This window comes from Talpa occidentalis, unplaced genomic scaffold, assembly GCF_014898055.3.
Source record: "Talpa occidentalis isolate TD23 unplaced genomic scaffold, MPIMG_talOcc4v2.1 talOcc4.10, whole genome shotgun sequence".
Taxonomy (NCBI): domain Eukaryota; kingdom Metazoa; phylum Chordata; class Mammalia; order Eulipotyphla; family Talpidae; genus Talpa; species Talpa occidentalis.
This window is the reverse complement of record NW_023600993.1, coordinates 19772023-19798651: the sequence shown is the minus strand read 5'-3', so window position 1 is coordinate 19798651 and position 26629 is coordinate 19772023. Positions and strand designations below refer to the sequence as shown.

The 26629-nt window shown below is 43.1% G+C and overlaps 1 protein-coding gene across 11 annotated transcripts in view; it reads right to left on the bottom strand.

Moving 5' to 3' along the window:
* Positions 1 to 26629, bottom strand: part of LRRC3B (leucine rich repeat containing 3B) — a 277752-nt gene that overhangs the window by 53419 nt on the left and 197704 nt on the right. The window contains exon 1 of one of the 11 annotated variants that reach the window (XM_054692869.1): positions 17677 to 18129. The exons of the other annotated variants lie outside the window; for them this stretch is intronic. The gene's annotated coding sequence lies outside the window, so the exon portion shown is untranslated. Of the gene's footprint in view, positions 1 to 17676; positions 18130 to 26629 lie in introns of those variants that run through there. 11 annotated transcript variants of the gene reach the window in all.

The window sequence follows — 26629 nt, the reverse complement described above, 5'->3', positions numbered from 1 at the left end:
AATTTTTCTTCATTTTCATCTTCCCCTGGGTATTGCCTGGCTACTTACCCTACTTATATACCGATTAAATTTTTAAGTACCTAATTGGACCAACATAGAGGTAAAACAACTGAGATTTCCAGGAGACACTTTAGATTGAAATATCAAACCAATGAAGAATAAAGTCACATCTGTCATAGGTATTAGGTATCACCCGACAAGACAGGATCCTCTTCTGAATTTGGTAAAAGCCTCATTTACTACTATTAAGTGTTTCCCATATATAGGTCACTCACCTACTACATTCAAGAATATTGCTATCTCCAAGCTTTTCCTATATTAATATTTATGTAATCTTTCTTTAATTCAACTTATTTAAATGCTTTCTTATCCTACTAACACTGCTATAAATAGCTTTGTTATGTTTACTATATTTTTCAAATACCTATCAAAGTATACATAAATACTAAAAAAAAAAAAATTGCGCACACCTAAAAAAACAACTCATAGCACAAGAGGTACCTGGAGACACAGAGTGGAGCATCATCACATTGCTCTGTGTGTGATGTGTGCGTACCTGAGCATGTGCGTGCCTATGCATGTGCATGCGTGAGTGCATGCGTGCAGATAGAATTGGCACGAAAGGTCATCTCAAGAACTAAGGCAACAAGAAGGTGCCGAGGTTGCCAGGCCAAGCCGGGACAACATCCAAACAAATGACAAAACCTGAACCTCCCAAGGGACACCACTGCTATCCATAGCCCCGGGCGTCAGACTGGTTGCTTCTTTTTTCATTTCTCGGTCACTCAACAGGCAAGATTGAAAATGCTATTCAGGCAAACTCTGACACGGATGGAATCACTGTGTCTTCCAGAGATCACACTTGTCTCTTATACACATCGTAGCTGTAAAGTATGCCTGCTGGATCACAGGAGTCCCGACACCTCACATCACACCCTCTACATTTCCCTGGCAAGAAGCTCAAGGCCAGAGATGCCTGGTGGATTGTCCAAGATCACAGTGCTAGTTGGTAGTTAGTCAGGAACTTCATCTACAAATTAGATGCCTAGGCCAGGCCAGGCCAGCCCCCTCGCCCCCACTTCACCCAGCACCACAGGTAGCTCTCCATCTGTAATGCTTTATGATCACAGCTGTTCATAGATCTCCTTCTGATGTCTGCGAGCTCTCTGAGGTCAGAGATGGGATCTCATAATCTCTATCTTTAGGATCTCATAATCTCTATCCCCAGGCCCCACAATAAGTGTATATTTGTTAAATAACCTGATCCAGGGAAGTAGAATAAATATGACATTGTGGATTTCTAAATATCAGACATGGGGGAAGAGGATGAATAAGAAAAGGTGGAACCAAAGAATTCCCTACTTCTAAACTGAAAGGATCTGGGTAAAGTTTAAAGTTTTTAAAGTTTACTAGCATGAGAACTATGGGAGCTGGTTAGAAATGCTGATTCCTAGTGCCACACTTTGAGATGTGCTGACATAGCTGGTTTGGGATGGGACCTAGAACTCTTCAGTTGAACGAGACGAGAAAAAGGGCATTCTGGAGAAGGGCTTCTCAGAACACTAGCAAGAGGAATATAGCAGGGAGAGAGCTGCTTAGCCAAGGAGAATGAGAGTCAGTGCTTTGAGAGAGATGAACACCCAGTGGGGCCCACAGTCAGGAAACTAGTTACAAGAACCTGGGGAAAGGGGATTAACTTGTCTTCATCAAATCATCTAAATTCATGTATGAAGCAGAGGCCACACGGTGTCCCTGGAGGACGAATACTCACAAGGAAAGGTGCTTGGGGGAGTATCTAAAAGGAGTAAAGTTTAAGGTGAGGAGCATCTGGGAAGATACTGGATTAACAAATAGACTAAAAGGGAACTCTTCTGCACTGTTGGTGGGAGTGCAAACTGGTCCAACCACTGTGGAAAGCTGTGTGGAGATTTCTGGACCTACTAAACATAGAGCTTCCATATGACCCAGCAATTCCACTCCTAGGTATTTACCCAAAGGACACAGAAACATCAATTCCAAAGAACACCTGCACCCCTATGTTTATAGCAGCACTGTTTACAATAGCTAAGCTTTGGAAACAACCCAAATGCCCAAAAATAGATGACTGGATCAAGAAGATGTGGTACATATATACCATGGAATATTACTCAGCATTCAAAAAAGATAAACACATGCAATTTGCTGCAACATGGATGGCGCTGGAAGGGATCATGCTCAGCGAAATAAGCCAAAAAGAAAAAGAAAAATACCGGATGGTCTCACTCATAGCAGGAATCTAGAAAACTTAAATAATGGACCAGGAAAATGAAAAACTATAAGAAAGTGAAAATCAAAATCAACAAAAAACTATGAACCAGAGACACTTTTAGGGGGGCGGGGGCGGGAGGGGAGGGATTGGGGTCAGAATGGGGGGCGGCAATTGTATGGGGAATATAACAATAAAATTTATAAAAAAAAAAAAAAAAAAAAAAAAAAAAGTGCTGTAGATGAAAGGTTCAATAGAAATGTTTGTGTACTCTGCCAAGAAAGCTCTCTTTCAGAACTTGTGTTTTTTAAATAAATGTAAACACCTAAAAAAAAAAAAAAAAAAAAAAAAAAAAAAAAAAAAAAAAACAAATAGACTAAAAGAGCTGCTTTATAGAAAGGACTAAAAAATCCTGGAAGGACAAACATCTCCCCTTAATTTTTCCAGAAACAATTTAAATGTTCACACCAGACCTATGGATCCCTTTCCCATGATGTTTCCATATAACCTAGACATGTCCCATCCAAACTGGTAAACTACTAGTTCATGTGGCCACTAAGCACCCAAAATGTGGCTAGTGTGACAAGGAGCTAAACATTTAATTTTAATTGTGATTAACTTAACTTAAAACTTAGAACCTAATACTCAATTCAAATATTGGAAAACATTTAAATATAGTTGAAACAACTTGGATGAACCTGTTTTTAATGACCAGTTTTATGAAACTTAAATATAGGTCAAGTGTTTTGATGAAAATTCAGAGTTCAAACTGTGCTCTAAGTATAAAATACACACCAGCAATCAGAACCTTGGTATGAAAAAAATCAATACATTTTAATTTGATCATCTGTTAGAGTGATAATTTTGGCTATATTGGGTTAAGTAAAGTATGTGATTGAACTTAATGTCACATTTTTCTTTTTGCATCTTAATGTGGCTACTGGAGAATTTAAGATCAGGCAAGTAGTGAGTATATTTCTGTTGGAGAGTGCGATTCCAGTTGAGACTGTACAGAATGTGAGTATTTAATGTCATTACTAAATATTTGGAAGCCGTCTTGGAACACTTGGAACATTAGAAGAAAAAGAATCTCTATCTATAAATCAGTCACCCTGGGGAACTATAAACTGATTCTAAGGATGCCACCATTTTGGAAACACAGTCTTTTCCGGATATCATCCCTAGTCTGCCTCCAACTCACGACAAACAAGCTTTCAGGGCTGCTGATGAATCCTTTCCAAAAAGAAGCCTGCGGATTTCCAGTCCCAATCTGAGGCTTACATGTCTTGATTGCTCTCTATAGGCAATAGTCTTACTTCGAATGACTTTGGTTTATTTCAAAACAGCAGAACCCCGCCCCTCCTCCAAAAACAGTTTAAGAATAAACATTGATGGAATATTGAAAAATATTACGCCACTGGCTTTCAAAGAAGACCACACTAGTCTGAATAACATCTCTCACCAAGTCTTATCTGCCTGAATACTACTTTGGTGGTTATTTTTCATGCCATCAGGTGTTGACTCACATCTTAAGATGGAAATTTATTACTTGGGGTCCATGCCTCCCCCAAAGAAGCCATGGCTAGAATGCAGCAAACCTCCAACTATGGAAGGTCATTTCTAATTCCCCCGCTCTGCACTGATCAATAATTGGAATTTGGCATTTCCTTCAGTTTTAAAGACAAGTGACAGACCATACTACTATTATCAGTAACTATGACATCACCAACAGAAATCACAGCTTTTTTTTTTCCCATATGACAACACAGTTGTTCCAGAAATCCTGAAATGTCATTTATGTATATCAGGACATTAAAATAATGATAGCTAACTCCTGACTCATAATATAGGGAGGCAACTATTGGTTGGTCTTCTTACTTGGTGTTCATCCAGTCCCCAAGTACTTGGGGTATTATGTATTCTGGTCTTCCTTATCCACACTGGCTTGCTCTTCATGGATTCATGGAAAGAAGTCAGCCATTTAAATTATTTGTTATAGTTTTGCAGAACTGGTCAATTCAAGTGAGAATTTTTAATTCATCAGTGAGCAATCCCTTTGGCATTGCTTGGCATGATTGGCATGTAAGCTACAAGTCTAGACCAGGCAAATTAAAGCATATCTGATCGCTAAACCAATGACTGAAGTGTGTTATTTAAAATAACTTTTTAATATTGATGACAAATGGGGCATAATGTTGTAAGTTCTGTGAGAATTGGTGTATTTAAAAGTTCTTTTCTTTTGTTCTTGTGCTTTGTAATCCAAAGTGCTTTGGTTATCTCACTTAAAAAATAGTAGTTTAAGAAAGAGTACATAGACTTCATTAGGCTGCCAACAGGATACAAAGAAAGAACAATGTTAACCCCCCACCATTGCTCTCCCCACCCCCACCCCCGCCACTCCTCATCCCTGCAAAGATCCTGAATCCAGACCATTAGGTGTCTTTACCTGCTACCTGTAGAATCCACAGCATTACCTAGCACTGGTCATGGGAAAGCTCACGCTTCCCACGCCACCCACAGCTGAGTAGAAAGGTTCCTCTGTATCATTTCTCTATTGTTGTCAGCACAAAGAAAAGGTAGAGAAAGAAAGGAACATGACATTTTAAAAGTAGTAATATGCACAATTTCACCTAAGAAAGCCTGAAACGTTGATAATGACTTAGAAGTCCTAATGGTTGGGAAACGAACAGTAACTTCCTAGTAACTTTATAAATTACCGTTATTTTTTCTGGAAACCAGTTGGCTCTTCCACCTTCAGTATGAATTAAAATATCTTTCTTGTTATTACTGAAGCTATTTCCCTCAGTAGGCTGAGTACAATATGAAAGCATATTTAGAAACACTCCAGTACCTTCCAGTTAAAAAGAGTTCTGTGGGGCTGATACAGTAAAGCCAGGAGAGGTAGAAGAAAGGAACGCATATTGGAGACTCCTATTTCTCAGTGTTTTGGCACAATATTTGACAACATCACTGTTGCTTTTAGAAATTTTGCTCTTTTTTTAAAAAACACCAAAACCAAGACTGAACCCACAATTTAATATTGTCAATACATATTCTTCATTACACAACCAGCATGCCAACTGTTACCTAAGCACTTCAGACTCCTCAAATCCCACACCCACACACTCTGAACTCATCTGCACCCAGATATGAATAAAGATGAATAGCATCTTGAGGAAACAGCTTCTTCATTCTCAAACAGCAAAAGCCCCAGAGCAAACTCCTCATAGTGTCTGAAGAATTTCTCAAAGGCACCCAAAAGAATCCCAAAGCCTTCATTCTGTGAGAAAAACCATATCCTTCTATGGCATTGGGGATTGATAAGTTAAAAGGGCCTGCAGAATTTCTAGGTCCTAGGATTCTTTTATAAAGAAGCAACTTTTATATTTTACTACAGTTGATTAGATTTTGGCTGATTGGCAGTCAACTCAACATTTCTTTATGGAAAATAGTTCTAGGAGACCTACATGAGATTGTAAATGCTTAGAAACAGTCACTTTCTTGCATGCTGAGCAAATAGAAAAGCATGCTGACTATATTTATTTTACTATCATTATGTCTCCGTGGGGTGGGCTAGTAAAGAAGTGCAGGCTGTTAATAGTTTGGTAGTATATTATACACACACACACTCACACACACACACACACACACACACATGCTTAAGGAATTAATTTTTCTTTCAAATCCAACCATGTTTGCAGGAAGTCCCCAAAACTCAAATGAATTGTTTCCAAATGCTTGTTTATAAATTAGATGTTTTTCACTCCATTCATTAGTGCTCATTCATCCTTTCAACAAGTAGTCATTGAATGCCTAATCTGTGCCAGGTAAATGGCGAACAGCAGATACCAGGGCACAAAAATAGGAGTACCTTTGTTCAAAAAGATGTGGTAGTACAACCCGACTAACCTATAGTAACTTCCTGTATTATTCAGCTTGGGAAGCCATAACAAAATAGACTGGGTGGCTTAAACAACAGGAATTTATTTCTCACAATTCTGGAGACTAGAAGCTCAAGATCCAGGGACCCAAATGGCCAATGTCTGGTGGTGGATCTCCATAGGCTGCAGATGGCCACGTTCTTGCTGTATTCTTACAGGGCCTTTCCTCGGTGTGGACAGAAAGAGAGAAAGCAAATTCTGGTTCTGAAAGGGACACTAATCCTATCATGAACATCCACCCTCATGACTTTCACTAAACCCAGTCTCTTCCCAAAGTCCCCAACCAATAACATTACATTAGGGGTTAACACTTGAACAATTTTTCAGCATCAAATGTGCATCACACACATAATGTTAATTAAGTAAGTGTTTCCAAATTATCTTAGAACAGTAGCACCTTGGAATTCAGCTCCTGCAGTAGTAAGAGAAGACAGAACTGCAGATACCACCAGGGCATGAGAGCTATAGCAGTATCAGACACCTCAAACTTGAGAGTACCAGGGGGCTTGGGGATTGAAGGGGAGAAGAGAAATAGCCCCTGCGGTTCAGGCCAGTTTCTGATGCAGAGGTAGTAAGATCTCTGCAGTGGGGCCAAAATCCAAAACTGACATGCAAGTCAGGCATCCTTACTTCACAGCCTTCGAAGCTTGCCATGATCAAGTTCAACCAGGCACTACAACAAAACAAAGATAACGCAAAGTCAAATAACACCAAGAATCAATGTATGATAATAAGTTTGAGGTTTTGCAAAGCTGCAATTACAGAGAGTTTTTAACCAGATCTGATGAAGCTGGCTGGGGCATTTTCACCTCTTTGCGATGTGAACAACATTTCTCAAGGCCTGTCCTCGACTAGAAATAATTACTGTTCTCAGGTTTCATCATTTCCTTAAAAGCCTGCACCATCAAAGCCAGTCCAGAATGGAAAGGGATCAAAAGAGGGAAATTGCACAAACGCAAGTACAGATTTTCACATCACCCCGACTAACACCTGGTACCGCTGTCTCCTTTTCAGAGTCTTCCCCCACCTCAAAGAAACAACGATCGCACCACACAGAGACTTCTCACCCCTGTTCCCATGATCCTGAACCCATCCAGGAGTCATCAGAGACTCTTGTCTGAATCTCTGACATACAGACTTCCAAATGGGATGTTGAGTTCCTCTGATGTTTTTAACAGAATAAAGGGGGAAAAGTACTCCTACATTTCTCTTCCCCATCAATTGTTAAAATGTTAGAGGCAAGTGAGGACATTCAGGTATCTCTGAGTGACTTAAGTCATTCTTGGGCTGTATTGAGGGCATGACTTTGTCATGGCTTGTTAAGGGTTTGGGGCCTTACTCATGTGTGCATTGTTTTCGGGAAGACTTCAATTTCCATTATCCAAAGGCTCCTCAAAGCAAGGTACACCGGACAAGAATTAGGACAGCCATTTAGCAGAAAACCCAGAGGGCTCTCTCCCAGAGACTCTCACCTGTGGCCACTCAATCATACTCAGAATCATGCTCAGAATCAGGAATTCTAATTACAGATCTCGCCTTTACACAGATTAGGAACTTAGAGCTCTAATCTTGCAGCAGGTTGAAGAAAGCCTGTGGATATGTTTTGTCTTTATTTTTTATTTTGTTTTTACTTGAATTAGTCCAATCAGCATACATCAAGAGCTTTCTCATAAAAACCTGGAGTTATGACTTCGGAAAATCTAAAACTCAGACCTATACTGGTGCAGGCAGGGGAACGGTCATCTGCCCAACCAGGACCTCATCCTAAGCTACATAAAACCCTCACAGGCCATGCCGTTCCCTCTTCTGTTCCTGATATGAAAGGGCACTTTCAACTGTAGAAACTGAAAATTATTGTCCCTCCTCCCTGGATGCTGTGTGAACACTCTTTCAGGCCTCAGTACAAATGCCCCGACTCCATGAGGTCAATTCTAACAACCAAGTTTTGTTCAGGATTCTTGAACATTTTGAATATTTTCTCATACTTGTCTTATTGAACCTCTTATGTTCCAGGTTATAAGGAACCAATAATATTTTGACCAATACTGAAAGCTAAGACTTAAATAATACTTAGGTGCCAGATGCTTTTGAAAACACCTTAAATCAACCAAGTCACATAAACCTCAATCACTGATTATATCCACTTTACATAGAGAAAACTGCAGTGAATTAAAGCTTGGGAAAATTTCCCAGAGTCAATCACTAAGTTATTAAGTGGCAGAAAAGGAAGCAAAACGAAGTCTGGATATTTCCAAATAGATAGGTAGATGAGTCGGTCGATGGGCAGTTAGCAGAGAAGGGGAGAAGGCAGAGTGGATAGGAGAGAGCAACAGGTGGCCTGCCGGAGCAGAGAATGGGAATGGAGAGAGATATGGAAGGGTACTTTCAATTGCAGAAACTGCAAATTATTGGTGGGGCAACAGCAGTGGGTATGTTGGTAGGTTTTAACAGAATATTTGGCAAAGTAAGCAGGATTTTGTAGTATCTGTCAGTGTCAATGATGTAAATATTCCTACCGTAGCTGTTTTCAGGCTACCAACATGACACCATTCAGCGCAGTGTTGGAGAGAAGAAATGGTAACAACTGCCGGTACTAACCAGTGCCGACACGCCAGCTGCCCACAGTGGGGCACAGGGAATGCCAAGGGAAATACCCGGTGAAGGAACAGGCAGGACCAGGTGATGAGGATCTATTAACTGTGCTTAGGATGTAATCCCCCACTAAGCGACGAGGAACGATTTAAAAGTTTTCAGCAGGGAATGACATGATCACAATACATGGTTATAAAGAGCTGGAGACAAGATGAACACAGTCAAAACTTGAGGACTCCCTTCGTCATTCTTTCCTACATCATTTTCCCTCAGGGACAATTACTGCTGCAAGGAAGGTTATTTTGTTCCATCCTTCCCAACTGCAGTCCTTTACCTGTCTGTCAGTCTTCCCTCTCTCCCATCCCCTCCCCTGCAATTTCTTTATTCTAGGCTCCTAAAAACCACAGAGCCTCAGGAGTGACGAGTATTTGTCTCGAGTATTTGGATCTCAGGTATTTATCTCTATTTGACGAGTATCTGGATCTCTGGCATGTCAGGGATGGAAGGTCGAAACACAGAAGTGAGCTTGTACCAATGAGGCTAGGAAGCCATCAGATGGGATCTAAACAAAACAATGCCTGACACATCCTTGACAGTGTAGACCATAGAGCTGGAGGGGCTTTGGCAACCTTTTACCTCCAGTCATGCCCTTACTGGGAAAGTAAAACTGACAGAGTCAAATAAACCAGTCACTGAACTGGTTAGCACCAAAGCCAGTGCTAGAACCTGGTTGCCAGGTGCCCAGTCAAATACTCTATAAACACAAAAAGAGAATGTCTTCCAAGAGGCTGCCTCCCCTTCAAAGTCAAAGCTTTCTTAGACAAGCTATTTCTTCTACTAAGCAGGTCCCACTTCACCAGGTAGAACAGATAGAAACATGGTGATCTTAAGGAGCAGGGACCTGTGGTTCTCTCTCTCTCTCTCTCTCACACACACATACACACACACACCCGATATGAGCCATCTGTTTAGGAAATACCCCTGACCACAGTCCCCTCCCCATCACTAGAGGCCTTTCTCCAGTTTAAGAAGTCTTCCAACCCTGGCCCTTCCCCGTGGGTCTCCATCCACCTGCCTGCACTGAAGCCATTCCTTGAAAACTAGGAATGGTCAGGGAAAGGATGGCTTTGCTTTGGAAAAAAAAAATTGTTGGAGGGAAAATTAAACTTTCCACTGAAATGCAATATAGTCTGATAATTCAACTTCATTCATACAAGGTTCATCTTTAACAAGGTTAAGGAGACCAAGGCAGACACTGGAAGCGGAAATGCAGGTCAGAGTGTACCCAGTCAGGAGCCAGAGGCTGAAGAGGCTCCAAGGAAGCCCATTGTCCAGTTCTAACACAGGCCTCCCCATTGCCTGGCTGTGGTGTGGCCCTGACATGAGAGATCCTTTGACTAAAAGAGTTCTCTGCTTTCCAATGCCCATAAGTATCTACAGCCACCATCCCTAGGAATAGGGCAGATAAAACTAATTCCTTAGTCAGAGAAGTGAAAGCTGAGAGGTCTCAAAGAGTAAAAGTCATCAGAAAGCCCCTGTGTTACAATCTGCCCCTCTCAGTTACAATGGGGCCCTTCTCAGTTTATTCCTGCTGGTTTAGAGTTACAACTCTACCCCCTTCATTTTTTTTTTAAAGATTTATTTATTTATTTATACAAGAACCAGGGTACAGACCAGATTCGCGGGAGGGTGAGAGGATTCACCAGAGACAGAGCGGGGACAGAACAGGCAGACTGATGAGATACACTGCTGAGGGGAGCAGCGGGCGAGACAGGAGAGGTCTGCCACACCATATGGACCCTTGCTGGCCGGCAGGGGATCCAACCGGCGGTGCAGAGGCTATGGACAGCTTCACAGCACAGTGCTCAACCTCCTGCACCACCAGGGGAGGCCCTGTCCCCTAGATTCTTAAAGGTAATCCAGTTACAGAAAATAAGGTACGTCTAGGGTTCCTGAGGATGCAGACTTCTAGGGCATTTGTTGACAGAATACAAGGGATCCACGAACTTGAATGGGAACAATGTCACAAGAAAGAGACCACGTCCTCTGGCTGAGGCGCTTGCCTTGCCCTTGAGTTAGTTGATCTAGACCTTGAAGAATTACTTAGGCACATTAATTTTCCTTGTACAGTTCTTCAGACCTTCATCACTCCCATTAATGTCCTTTATCTTCTCTCATTTTTACAGCCATCATTCTTACCCATAGGGCTTGGCTTACTGCCAAATATCTCCTCTCTTCCTTTGGGTGGTTAGAATTCCCTGATGACAGAGCCTCTGACCCTTTTTCTCTCTAGCCCCACACTCCACTGCCTGACGGCTGCCTCTCCCGGCTTCCTAAGCTGGCTGACCACAGCCATTCCCTCCCTCATGGCTTTTATAGCAGCTGCTTTGGGCACCAAGACTCAACATCAGAACTTCCATTAAAGAAGGGTATTAATTTTGTTTCTAGGAAGCAGTTTTGAGAAGCTATTAAAGAACAGTCTGACCATGAGGACAAATGGCTATGCAATGCCCAGAGGGAGGTAGGAGGCTCCAAGACTGCACAAACCCAAGCTCAACTATGATTTGTAGAAAGGACAGAACATGCTGTTGCTCTGTAGTTGCCAGTGACCAGACATCTAGGGAAGGTCACCAGACCAGACGCGGATTCTCAGTGTATCAACTCCCGGGGCAGCCAAAGGGAGGTATCCTGCTTGGTCAATGCTAACGGGGTGAGCCCTCTGTAAGAGGCCTATACAAGGACTGTGCTTCTAAATCAGAACTGAGGTTAAGAGACCAGAGGGAAAGCCAGTGCGGCTTCATGACCTTTGTGCTTTAGCTTTGGACAAACACATGAGCACACTTCACCTTCTCCCTGCCCTACCAGGGAAATATTTGTCCAGAAACCGCCACCTCTCCCAGCAAGGAACTGAATACTTACAAGCAGACTGAAAATCCTACCAATGACCTAAAAAAGAAAGAAAGGGAAGAAATAGAGACAGAGAAAGAGGAAAAGGGGGAAACTAATTTGCATTTGCAAACACAGTTTTGTCAAGTATTACTCCACGTTTGAGAATGACTCCTAGTATTTTATATATTTTTTTCATTTTCTAATAAAAGGCACATGTATTTAAAAAACAGACACTTGCACCGACCAAGTATACAAGTGGCTCAGAGAGCTTAGGATAAAATGTCACCATAAATTTTATAAAGTTACTGATTTTTTCATTTATCCTCTTAATAAAAAAAAAAGCTTTTATCTGGGGGGGGGTGTCTTTTAAAATATGTACTAATTTTATTTATTTTAAATGAATCAGACAATACTTATTAACTTATTTCTTTGGGGAAAATAATATGTTTTAAGCCTGTCAGCTTTTGAGAACATTGCAGACGTCATTCTCATATAAAATGACCACATCATATTATCTCCAGATGGATCAATCATGAAATTTCATTAAAGCATATATAAATAGGGCCTCCCCCTGGTGGCGCAGCAGTTGAGCTCTGGGCTGAGAAGCTGCCCGCATCCTCTGCAGCGCTGGTTCGATTCCTGGCCGCTGGGCAAGGGTCCCACATGGCGCACAGACCTCTCCTGCTGCCCGCTGCTCCCCTCAACAGTGTATTTCGTCAGTCTGCCTGCTCTGCTCCCCACCCTGACTCTGGTGGATCCTCTCACCCTCCCACGCTTCTGGTACTGTACCCAGTGCTTGTATAAATAAATAAATCAATCTTTTTTTAAAAAAAGCATATATAAATATATACTGGTTTATCAGACACAAGATTTCCCAGAGTTCCAAATCACTTATGGAACAAATCTCATCAAAGTTACACTGTGCATCTAAAAACCAATTCTAAATTTATTAATCTTACAGATTATTCAAATATAAATAAATATAGATGAAGGTATACTTATTTACAATAAATCTACAAAGTTAAAGTTTTCAGGCTCTACTTGGTCTTCTTCCCCCCCCCCCAGTATCTTCATTAAACAGCACAGAATCCTATTGTTTGTCTTCTCTTGTTATTAAAAATAGGTCAAGTTCAGATGGACTGGTTTATTTTTTTTAAATATCTAACCCAAAATGAGAATTTTAACACATACTATGCATTGCATAAGCATAAGCATAGTTAGTCATTTGTTCTGAATAAAGAGTTTTCAGTTTTACATGTCCTTTTTCCCAAAGCATGTTGCTTAATAGCAACTGTTATTTTATCTGTCAATAAATTCATTTATACAAATAGTTGCCCAAAGAATTGTCTCAGTAGAAGTGCTATGTGGGCCTTTTAATACCACATCACACCAGAGCTATGGTGAAATAAGTACATAGGATGTGGACCACAAAAATAGGATGGGGAAACAGCTGACTCCACTGTCACCCTGAAAAGGCTAGGAGTTGGGAACCAGGGTATATGTCCAAATAGTTCCTTCTTTCTGTGGTTCATAGAAGTGATATTTTTTTCCTGGATTTTGTCATTTCTGACTACAATGTTACATCTTTTTTATTTTTTTATGACACTGCTGTAATCTAACTAAACCACCTTCAGAAAGTTACCCTCTGGGATGATCTAATTTTTAATGGTTCTCCCTGAAGAGTAGGGCAGCTGTGCTGTGCACATTTTCCTTACTTACATAAATATTCAGTTCTAATGAATTTTCTAGAAAGTGAAGCTTACCTTGAGATAACAGGAGACTCTGGGATTCAGATCAGTCAACCCAACACAGATGGCAGACTGAGGTGGCGGGAGGGGGGCAGGGGAAGAACAGCATTTCTTAGAGGTTGTTCTCCCTAGAATTTTTGTCTCACCAAAGCCCATTATCAGCTGCGCCTCATCGCCACCTCCCCAGCGAAGGCCCCCTTTGATAACACTGTTCCCACATAGTCGTCTCCCCTATTCCTGGCTACTACCAAAGGGCCTCTGTACTGCCTTATGTCAGCATCAGGGATGTAAATCCTATGCCAAGTGACATCAAAGGTACCAAGTTTCCACCTTCTCCCCTATAATTCTCACTCATGATATGTTTAGAGAAACAGGCTTTTCACTGTCCCCCCTCTCTGTGTACTCAGGTTGACTTTCTTCAGGAGATAGGTCATCCTGGATGAAGTTACAGAGAAGAGACAGAAGTTGTTCTTGGAAACCAGAATTCTGTCCTACAAGAATGTCTGGTGGTATAAGGCAGTCCAAGGCTGCTGGAGAAAGCTTCCTTTCTTGAAGGGGCTGGAGGAGTTGAGGGTGAGGAAATGACAAAGAACAATGTTCCCAAAGTCTGAGCTCCATGTATAGCCTCTAGAAATATATTGTTTTCCCTCAGATTTATATCAGCCTAAAATTTAACCCAAGGGTCAGAAATCCAGAAGAAATAATACCAAATCATTGACTCTATTTAGAAATAATTTTCTGCTACTTTCACAAATACTTGCAACTGGGGCAGGAGACAGCTATTCAATTTGGTGGGAGGACTTTGCTGAAATGGTTGACATGTGGCTTTATTTTCTTTATAATCATTGAAAGGATATATAGTTACTTGTTTTTTATTGACTTGAAGATTTAGAAACTATTACAATTTTTTTTTTGCAAAAGACATTTGTGATGGTTTGTTCATTAATGATGGTGACCTTTTTCTGGTTATGCTGAGACACTTATAAACAATAAGCAAAATGGTCCCCATTTAAATTAAATAATTTTTTCCTAATTACTTTTTCCCTTATTATTTTTAAGATACTGAAAAATGGCAGCAGTGAACATTATTTATACATAAAGTTTCTTTAACCAAGGGTCAGAAAACGGTGGTTCTAGCACCAGTTATGTCACAAACACAGAGTGGCCTTGAGCCTAACACCGAATCTGTCCCTTGTGCAGGACCAGGAGAGACAGCATCTGAGATTCCTTTCAGTGCTAAGGTTTTGTGATTCCCTTCATGGAAAGGGACTCATTTGCACAATGCAGTCTGTGACCAAGAGAACAAACCTCAGCCCACATTTGGAGCCTTCCTTTCTTTTCTCCTTCTGAACTCCCGAAACCTGTTTCCAGTCCCAGGACCCCTTCACGCCAATGTGCACCAACAAAGGGGCAGCGATATGCACACATGTCTCCCCAGTATTACAGGCATAGGGCTTACAAGTAAGGCCTGGCAACTAGAGAGTATCCATGGAATTGGCGAGGAGGGCAGAAACCTGACCCCATCCTTCTGGTCAAAGGCTTTTGGTACCAAAGGGGCTGGGGGCCTGGGACACACCTAGTGTTCTCTGCCCACACACTGACCAGCCCCACCTCTTACTGTCTGGATGACAAGTAGCAAAATAACTTAATTCCCCCATGGCTTAGATATCTCACCAATAAAACAGAAGAAAATAACCCATCTTCCAAGATTGTTGTGAGGATTAAAACCGAAACAGTGCACATAAAATATCTAGAACAGTGCCTGACACAGAGGGAGAGCTCAAGGAATGCTAGTGTGGGTGATTATTGTTATGATTGTCTCCCCAGAATAGATCAGTCACTTGAAAAAAGGCGCCTTGGTGTGGATTTGAAATCTTCCTTCAATAGTTCCCAACAGACAGATTCCAACCAGTTTCTACCTGCAAAGGGAAGTAACCCGAGCACACACACAGGTGATAAGCATCCTGAAAGAAACGGGTCATGGGAAGCTAGATCTCATGGACAAGGGGCAATTATGGAATCCTACCTCAAGTATCCAGGTAATTCGGAGAAACCCAGGCTCTCTGCCCCACGATGCCGGGCCACTGAGGGTGTGGCCTTGTGCTCCCGGGCTGCACCCTCCGAGCCTGCGCGGAGGGAATCCCCGCTCCTGCTCCGGCTCCTTGGGGCCCAGGAGCGAGCAGCTCACTGCGCCAGGGGTGCCCCGGGAGGGGAATGACCGACTTCGGGATTCCTTCCCCAGCCGTGGAGAGTTCACGTTTCTTCTGGAAAGGTCTGGTCCAGGCGTATGGCCCAGAGAAAGGGACTGTGCAGAGCTCTGCTGGTGCTGGAAAGCAGGAGGCATCTACAGGGCCACCGCAGGTTCGTGTCCCTAAAAGCCTGCACGTGGGAGATCTGAATGGGGAGGACCAGAGGACTTTACAGGGCTCCAGGAGCAAGAAGCCTCCAAATTCCCTTGTGGGGCTGAGAACCTGACTCTCAGCAGAGGTGCCTCTTGGAGAGGGGCGTGCGCGTCAGAGAGAAAAGGGCTATCTGAGGTCTTTCCAGGCCAGCGGAAGCCCAGTGCATTTCCCCACCAGGATCAATGGAACAGAGGGGATGGCGGGCGGGGGAGAGTTGCACCTTCTTTGCAAAGGCAGTCTAGGTCCCCTCCCGCAAATGGTCTTCCAGTCCAGTTTGCCGGGGTGCAAAGAGCCTCGCCTTCCCGCAACCGCCAAAGCGTCTGGAACAACCAGAAGAATCTACCTAGGGGGGCTGCAAGGTGGACAGACTCACTTCCGCCCTGAACCCAGGGTCTGGGAGCCAGGTCTCCTCTCATCCTTTGCCCACATCCCTTCGCCCAGCGTTTTCCAGCTCGCTCTCCGGCTCCGCACTCCCAAACCTCAGGGACGCAGCCTGGGGCTTCGGGTTCCCTTGCTCCGCCCAGGTGCGATTTGCGGAGGGGCGGGGAGTGGGTGGGAAAAGTGGGTCCCTCTGCAGCCTCCGCCCCTGCGCTCTCCCTCCAACAGGTTCGGACCCCCTAGGAGCTGGACGCACGCCTTCCCCTAGGGGCCGGGAATCCCTATCCCATTATGTGGCTGTGGAGACATCCTTAACTCCCGAGCACCCGGCCGGGGAGGTGGGCGTGAGTGTGCTGACTCTGTTGCGGAGGTGGAAGGGTGTAGAAAAGCGGGTGCAGAGAAGGGAGGAGACTAAGGTTCTCTTAGAGCCAAGAAAGGCATCTCTGGTCCATGATCTGACCACTCAGTCACCACCCAAGGCACCAACGCATAAAGGATCTCGAAGGGAATTTTGTTTCTCCCGGAGGGGAAGATCGACCTATCCCAGGCACCCAGAAACCTCCCTTTCCAAGTCCCCCCATGTCCTCCGTCCAGGAATTCCAGGGCTCCATTCCACCTCTCTGCGCCTCAGGTGCCCAGCCCTTCCCCCATCAATATTTACACACCCAGGCCAGCGCCCTCTGCACTAGAATCCCTTTTACTCCCCATCAGATGATAGCTCAGGGTTGGCCTCTTGCCCGCATCAGCAGAGCCTTTTGACTCCCCCTCAACCAAATTTATCCCCCACCCTCAGTTTCCTCCTCCACACCCACCAACAGCCTTTGCCTCCCCAAACCACTTCACCCACCCGGGTCTGCACTTGCGGTTCCCAGAGCGCACAGCCGCAAGCCACACCAAGGGTTTCATTACCGAACTGGGGGTGGCGTAGGCAAGCTTGGACCGACTCCCGCCGCGCTGGACACAGCCCCAAGGGGTGGCAGCCTTCCCCTACGTCCCACCTCGCCTATTTCACCAGCAACGTTTCTACCCAATCCCCACAGGCTGCAGGAGCAATGCTGGGTGCTAAAACCTCGCCACTCTAGCGGGAGCTGCAGGGAGTGAGCGAAAAGTCGAAAGACAAGAACACACAGAGAGAAATGGGCAGATGCATTCAGCAAGGGAAGGGCGGCGGGGGCTGGGGGCAGGGCGCGCGTGAGAACTAGACATGCAACTTGCAGGGCATGAGGTGAGCACCGCGCTTGGAAGGGGGCATAAAAGTTTACAGACTATTGCACCGCAGCCAGCTGAATGCGAGAAAAGAGGGTCGACTCCCCCCTAGCCAGGAAGGGTCTGAGGATCTGCGCGCAGCGGACCAGGGGATTTTGGCACGGCTCAGAACTAGGGTCGTAGTTCTCTTCCACTTGTTCCTGGAGAGACGGCCTAGGCACCCGGGCAGGGACAATACCACGCGTTTCGAAAAGCAACAGGCGGCTGCACCTTACCTTGCGCCAATCCCGGACTGGGTGGCTGCTCCATCCTCGCAGCGCTGGGAGGAGGCGTTGGGTGCGTGTGCTCGGAGGTGTGCGCGCTGCCAGGGCTGCAGCAGCCGCTATCCCCACCTGGCGGCTACCCCGGCTGCCCACCTCCGGCTGGCGGGGCGGGCTGGCTCCCGGGTGGAGGTGGCGGCGTGGGTGCGCGGCTACCCGAGCGCCGGACGCGGGCCGTGCGTGGCTGGGCGGGCGTCCTCCAGCGCTGCGCCGAGCGAGGGTGCGGCCCCGGGCGGCCTTACGGGGCACCGCTGGGTTCCCACTGCTGCGGCTGCCGCTGCAGACCCTGCGCTGGGCCCGGGAGTCTGGCTGGAGGAGCAGACAAAGACGCGAGGGAGGCTCGCGCTGCTCTCCCAGATGCAATCGGCTCAGTCACTAGAGGGGAACCGCTTCCAAATCCGGGCTGGGGAGCAGGGAGGAGGGGTGAGCAGGCTAGGGGCTGGAAAAGCAGCAGGGAGTGAGCGTGAGCACCACAGCCCAGCCACCTCCTCCCTGGCACTGCCCTCTCGTCTCCCGGGTGGGGGGTCCGGATTGGAGAGAGGGCGGGGGCCGAGCGCGCGCTGCGGGAGCAAAGTGGAGCTGAGGTCGGAGTGTCAGCTCGCTCCGCCGCCCTCGCCTGCCTGCCTCACACCCCCTGGCATAGCTCCACTTTAAGGATATTATGGCCCCGTTCTATCCCCTCTCTGCACTACTGAGATCAGGACTGGCCTGCGCTAGCAGGAGAAGCGTAACGTGGGAATGGGTTCAGTGTCCTCTAATGGGGGAAAAGGCTGATGCTTGAACTCCTTTGGACAAATGACTGCGTTCTGGGTGCCAAGCACTTTGTACCAGGCTGCTCTGGGGGAAGATGAATAACGTGGATCCTGTCCCTGAAGTCACCACGACAAGATCTCACTCAGAATGATCTCCTGCAGTTTGTGAAATCCAGAGTCTTGGCGTTAAGTGGTGTCCTCTGATCCCTGACAGTAGGGTTTGCCCAAACAGAAGGTGTGAGGAGAATTCATTTTGTCCTTCCTCTTCCGGGGATGCCTTTCTTTATGCAGGCGAAATGGAGACTGTATGCCCCTTAAGAAAATGTGTGTGTTTTAGGATGAAAACAAATTATTGGTTCTAGTAAGGTTCTGAAAGTCATGATTCATTATTTATCAGATATACCCTCCAAAAACAATCTGAGTCAGAGGACCCTGCCTTCCCAGTCTCTACAAATACCACCTTCTTCTATAACCCTTTTCCAGCCCCACTACTCACCCCTTCACCAGGCAGAATTAATCTTTCCCTTCTCTGCACTGTCACAGTTGCATTTGTCAATCACTGGTGGAACTTACATATTTATAGTTTTTTTTGTAGATTCTGATTGCTTCACTTACCTGAATTACATTTTTTTTTTTTTTTGGCTTTCCATTGTAACATCTAGTCTTGTTTATATTTAATGGGTATTCAGTTGGAGGTGATTTTTGCTCCAACACAACTAAATCTCAGTGTCTCTAGGATTAAAGGCACTTGAGTGATGAAACTTTTAAGAGTCTGGGGGAGGAGAAGGTACATGCACATATACTCAAGCCCCTTTGATGGAGAGATGTATACTGATTTAACTCACTTTTGCTTCGAAGCAATTTTCCACTCACCACCCCACCTCTAATTCCCAAAGGCACAGGAAACCAGGCTGTTGGGCAAGTGCATAGAGCAAGAGATACGTATCCAGTTGCCAACACCTAGAGGAAACTCAATGCAAGTGGAGAATGACCAAAAAAAAATCTTTCATTTCATGACCTGTGTCAAGTATGCTGAAAGCCTGCCTAGATTTCTTCATTGCCAACCAGGCTCCCGGCTTGAGGATGCATTTTAGAAGAGTTTGCGCAGTGTTTCATTGCTGAGAAGAAACATACCTTGTAGTTTAAGGATACTTAAAGCCATTCTTTCTTTTCTGTCTCCATTTCCTATGAATTATGGGATGGATACTCCAGGTCAGGGATACCCTATTAAAAAGGTTCATAATATTAGAAGATTCAAAAACTGACTCCTAAGCTATTTTTTAAGAGGATACTGTGATGGGAAAGGTTGTGGTTTGAAGTTTTGTTACTTATTTTTTAAAATGAGATTTTAGGACCCAGGCACAGGTACATAGGAATGGCGGGTATTTATTTGATACCATTTTTCTGAAAGGAGTTTGGGCACAACTATCAGAAGCATAAAATGTTTGTATACCAGAATCCCAGTGATCCTTCTAGAATTTCATCTTCCGAAAACAATGTACAGGATTGACCTAAAAGGATATTCACTGCTATATTGTCTATACCAGTGGGAAACTGAAAACAATCAAAATCAACTTCAAATGTGTAAGAAGAGAGAATTGTGAAATATTTTGGAAAACTATAAATGGAGTTATTAGTCAGATATTTAACTGTTGTGTAAGTGAGTACTTGAATATTGTTATGCATGATGGCTATAATTTTTTTGAAAAAAAAGCAGATGATAGATAGAATAGTAAAAATTAAAATCTGGAGTTGGCATATCTAGATTTGGAGTCAGACAATTTTACTTGCGGCTGGCTCTGTGATCTGGATCTCCAATTTCTCAGCTGAACATCTGAGTTGATGCTATTTACCTCACTGAGTTGTTGTGCTATAAATGAAAAAGAATTTGTGAGGCACTTAGTACAGTGCCAATTACATAGCAAAATCTCCATGCATTTTTCTTTTGACAATCATTAATTGTATATAGGTACAATCATTATGGAATAATACATTTTGAGATTTTTATATATGTGTGTATATATGTGTGTGTATGTAATATATGTATACTTCTGTGTACATAAATGTATTTACTCTTGTCTAGAGTAACATACTCTCTGGTATTAGCATTATTTATCTTTCACAAGTTACATAGTAATAAAGTAGAGACATTCATTTTCTCTTTCATCTTAATTTAAAAAATAATTTCTAACAATTGACACAGGAAATCTCTAGACTTGGATGCTTTCTGCTCTAGTTGATTCGTATAATCACCAACAAGACTTGTTGACTATTGGTGTCAGCCATGCTATAAAAAGGATAAATGACAAGGCATGGAGTTTGTCACCTCGCATATAAACTTAGATTTGTTTTGTAGCAACCAGGAGTCAAGTCCAGTGCAGCAGAATATGCTGTTTCATACAAGGAGCTGATTGGTTGCTGCCCTGCCTTATCTTAACAGCAAATAAGAGGAAAGAGGGTATCGGAAGCTATATTTGTAACTTTTGATTACTGAATTAGAGAAGGAAGCGTGGCATTGAAGGGCGTGATACTCAAGGACTTTCACCTCCATGGCAGTGGCCCTCTGGGTCAGAGGTGGAGCTTTTGTAAAGCTTGTCTGTACATATTATAAACATTATAAAAATTTAAAAGCAAATGTCATTTAGTAGTGTTTTCAGTTTACCATTTTTAGAAATAGGCATATATCATTTTAAAATAGGTTCCAGTAATTTTGCACATAAGGACATTTCCTTGAATTTTGAGTTGTAGTCTTCCTTTGCAACTCTCTACATAAATGGAAATGCATTCCTCTGAGCTCAGGAGTTGAGTTTCTGTGATCTGAATAGTTGGAGTGCCTGAAACCCTGCTGTCCAGTGAATGAATAGGATCAAGGCTAGAAGATGTTAGTATCATAAATCCTTTGTGGAAGTTCCTCCAGTTACCTATTCTTAAAAACAAATGAACCTAGAACTTCTTGGCTTAAAATAACAATAATCTTTTATTAGCTTGAATCTAGAATTTGTACAAGGTACAGGAAGGCTTACTTCTGGCCCACTCAGTGTCAGCTTAGGGACAAGGGACTCAGAATTTGGAGGATTCATTTCCCAAATGGCTCACTCACATGCCTGGCAGGCAGTGCTAGATGCTATCAATAGGAGTTGGGGGTCAGGAACTATAGTTTCTCTCTCCAGGAGGGCCTCCCACAATTTCTCATAGATTTCCTCACTTCATGGCATTTGGGATCACAAAGAAGGGCTCAGTGGGAATTAGACCTTCCCTGGATGGTTGAAAACCTGAATATCTAAACCTTGCCTATTATACTAGCAATCCAATTTTTGAATGATATGATAAATTTTAATTCAGTCAAAGTAAATTAGAGAACTAGATAATCATTTAGATGATTTAGGCAAATGGATAAATTTTTCTTCCATTTATTGAGATCATTTTATTAAGATTTAGAGGACTAGCTGGGAATGTAAATTGGTGCAGCTGCTATGAAAAACAGTATGGAGGTTCCTCAAATAATTAAAAATAGAACTATCATATGATAGTTCCACAGCAATTCCACTTCTGGGTATTTATCCAGAGGAAATGAAATTGCTATCTCAAAAAGACATCCGCATCCTCATGTTCATTGCAGTGTTATTTACAGTAACCAAAATGTGAAAACAACCTGTCTGCCCATTGGATGACTGAATGAAGAAAATGTACCATATATCTTTACAGTGCAGCATTAGCCAGTCACAAAGATGAAAATTCTGCCATTTGTGACAACGTGGATGGCCCTTGACAGCGTTATGCTAAATGAAATACATCAGATAGAGAAAGACAAATACATACGTGTTTCCAAAACCAAGTCATATGTGGAATTTACAAAAGAAATAGAACTGATCTCATAGATATAAAGAACAAGGGTGCTTGCCAGAGGCAGGGGTTGAAGAGTGGATGAAATGAGTTTATTATTTAATAATGAAAATGACGACATACAGTGAAGATCAAATTCCTTATCATGATTTTCATGGGCCTCTGCAAGTTAACTCTTTCCAGTCCTTTCTCATAGCATTCTTTTTTTTTTTTTTAAAGATTTATTTATTTATGCATACAAGAGCTGGGGTACAGGCCAGAGGTGTGGGGGTGGTGGTGAGAGGATTCACCAGAGACAGAGTGGGGAACAGAACAGGCAGATTGACCGAAGTACCCTGCTGAGAGGAGCAGCGGGCGAGTCAGGAGAGGTCTGCTGTGTCATGTGGGTTGCTCCCTGGCTGGCAGGTGAATCGAACTCGTGCTGCAGTGGCTGCGCACAGCTTCATAGGTTGCGTATTAACCCCTTGTGCCACCAGGGAGGCCCTCTCATAGCATTCTTAAGCTTCTCATGTTGATCTATCTTGTCTGGATCTAATGTTTTGACTTGTATCAGAGCTAACTGCTGAATATTCACCTCCCCTTCTAGACTATAAGGTCCTCAAGGACAGACTTTATTCAATCAATTTATGCCTCTACAACCTTCACTCCAGAGTCATCCATGCAGTGGGTGCTTGATACATGCCTGTTGTGATTAATTCAATGTTCCTGCCTTTCCAATTCAATCATTCCTTCTCCAAAACGGTAATATTGCTCATGAGCGGCTCCACAGGGGAGCCAATTAATTCTCCGAAACTGGAAAATGTTTTGAAGTTCCGCAGCATTTTGGAAGCACTCAAGAACATTAATATGTGCAATAAAGACATTATTATTACTTCCCTGATGCATAAATGGTGAATAATCCCTTTTTAATGTGTTTGTTTTGAATATACTCAACAAATTGCAGGAAATGATATAGTGTTGGCTCATTTCTACTAAGGGACACCTTGCATGGACTGAGCAAGACATAGCCTCTTCTAACAACTCCATTTTCTATCTATTTCTCCAGCTTTCAAAATTGCTATTTATTCATACTCCTGCCAGAACAGCACCCAAGATATGAGGGTCAGTCTTCTGAGGGTCCAATGTCATGGCTGGCAGCGTGGGTACCAATGTGGACATTATTCTAGGCATGCCCTCTTATCCCCCAGCCACATAAGAACAGTGGAAAGTGTCATTCAACTACAAAGCTGAATGATCTAAAAGGGAACCCTGTTCGAAGCTGGGACTATTGTAATTCTCTTCCTGGGAATTTTAAACAAGAAAACTAAGGGTTGAGTTAGCCTCTCTGTTCCTAAACCTGCAAGGTGTCAGTCACAGAATCCAAGAGCAAGCAAGCCACCTGTCTTGTGCAGAAAACCACAATGCGATGTGAGCTATAAAGCGGCCACACAAGGACAGATGTGAGGCAGACTACAGGGTCTCAGTCCCTGATTCTGGCTGCTTGGAGGCCCTGCTGTGTCTCTGCTTTATTCCACAACTTTTTATTCCTCTTCTCTTTTCAATAAATGCACCATTTTGCTTAAACTAGTTCAAATTCCATTGCGGTCATGTGGAATCAAAGGAATTCCAATGAATAACACTGAAGAAAGATTTAAGAAATGTTTCTTGGAGTATGCTTGATTAAAGGTTGAAGAGAGACCACTTGGGAATGCTTTGATATGAAGCTTGCGTTTTGAGAAGTTGAAAGTCCAATGAATTACATAAATTGAATTCTATTTTTCCAGGCAATAAAAATAGGACCTTATATGTAAAAATAAGATCCCATTGTTTGTGATGTACCAGAATGCAGGCTTCATAAGGCAGAGATTTAGATTCTCTGCCACTACACCCCAATGACTAGAATAGAATTCTGCACATAGCAAGAGCCTAATAAATATATATATATGAGTCCAGCTAATTATCAAGGATTTAGTGAACACAGAATTCATACTGATTTTATAGATAAGTAAGTTCCTGCTATCTCCAGTACTCACCAGGTAATGACACCTTGGAAAGTCATTATCAGAATGAAAGCCCTTCTGTTCTTCCCCTTGCCTTTCCATTAGGGGCTATAATGACACTCCTAGTTCCTAGAAGCTATTGGTGCTTCACTACACCCCCTTGGCATTACCATCCTTAACCCCAAACTCCCACCTATAAGTACCTGCTACTGTAAGTTAGACCCCTTAAGAGGTCACCTGGAAGTGCTAAGGGACTTCCTGCCCCACCCCCAATCACTAATGGGAATTGGTAGGTAGATATCCCACACACCACTCCTCTGTTGGTCTGACTACAAGGTAGTGCTACACTGTCTCTAAGAGGTCCTCAGTATATAATGATGCCTCCAATTTTCAAGAATACTAACTTGCTCAAAAGTGAACATTTATTGACTTTCTTCCCTTCCATGTCTCATTTCCCTAGATCTCTATCAGAACTTGTCAAATAGATACATTTAAACTCTCACTTTTAACTTGAGAGTCTGCTTCTAGGGTAACCCAAGCTAAGTTACCTCTCTGACCCCTTCATCTTAGTCCCTAAGGAAGAAGTTCAAACTATCTGATCAATAAGTTTAAAAGACAAAAATAAGCATTTTTCATTATATTCTTCTCTTTGGGATATAACAAGTGCATAGGATGTGCATCTTGAAACTTTACCATGTCCTCATGGGGTGTTTTTCATTTAATGACTAGATGGATAAGTCAGTTTAATTCAGAAGTGCTGTCCTAAAACACTCTCCAGTTCCTAACAAATCTAAAATCATATTCTCTAATCAACCTTATGAGTAATATAGTAGACATTATAAATCCACAGGATTTATAAAACCCAACAGGTCAAAACAACTCAAATATATGTCAACTGACAAATGGATAGAAAACATGTTCTATCTATACGGTGGAATATTATTTTACCATTAAAAAGAATGAAATATTATTACATACTATAATATCGGTGGATCTTGAAAGCTCGACGTCATGTGAAATGATCCAGTAACAAAAGACCACATGTCATATGATTCTATTCATATGAAATGTCTAGGAGGTTTATAGAGATCTAAATTAGATTAGCAGTTGCTTAGGGCTGGGATGGGGCGAGGAGAAAGAGTGATGGCTTAAGGGTGTGGGTGATAAACATATTCTAAAATTGACTGGGGTGGTGATTGCCCCTATCTGTCAATATAATGAGAACCACTGAAAACTATGCTTAACTCGGTAAATTATATGGCATGTGAATTATACCTCAATGAGGCCATTCAAGTGAGGCTACGGGGTGACATAAAATGGTGACATTTGGGGAAACTAGCTAAAAACTATATGAACATGCTCTGTACTTGGTGCAACTCTTCTGAAGTGAAAAGCTATTTCAAAATAAAATTTTTTAACTTGGGTCTAAACGTGGAGAGATTCAAAACTTCTTTGCCTCAGCTGCCTACCTAGGGAGAACAATTCTATCATACTCATAAAGGAGCTGTAAGGAAATAGGGACCTATATGTGAAAGACAGAATTACCACTGCCCATCATTCTCCATGTCTCCCTGGCCCTTTCAGACACAAGATGTAGCCTGACAAAAATGTGGTCAGAGTTCCAGAAGTATAGATCATATTCTTATTACTACAATTTAATAGATATGATGAGCCAAATCAGCTTGCAATGCCAAGGGTTTGGGGAAAAAAAGCACAGCGACATCACCAAGGGCTGCCAAAGTGGCCCTCCTTAGCAATTAATTGTCCTTGTTTCTTTTGAATTCCATCATCGCTATTTGTGTTTTATGAAGATGGTACCATTCCATCAGAACCCATGTAAGCTGCAAGGTGCTGATGTAGGATTTCCTCTCCTTCTCCTGTAGCAAAGCCAGCACCATATTTCTGCAAGCTGGTCTGGAGTCAGCTCTGTATCTAATTATGGGGTTGATTTTCCTCTTTTGTATAAGTTTTCTCCACCCACTGGGGGTGTTAGAGACTTGACAAGGAAGCTTTCCCTACCATCCCTGTTTCATTGTAAGAAGCCAAGGGCATGGGGGAAATGCCCTTGTGGGAGTGGAGTTTGGGGTTTCAGTCCTTTCTCTAAACCAAAGGGACAAAGGAAGACACAACGAGGCCATGTCATCCCCCAGGCATCAGTATTTTCCTCTTAACAATGACAGGACAGCCTAAATCTTCTTGAAAGTTCCTCTTAGACTTGACATTTTCCAAAGCCTAAGAATTTTCCTGAAGTTTGCTGACAAGTAGTTGCCAAACAGCCGAGGATTGCTGATACGTTTTTAGTTAATATTATCTCTCATCTGCCTGCAGCGTCTT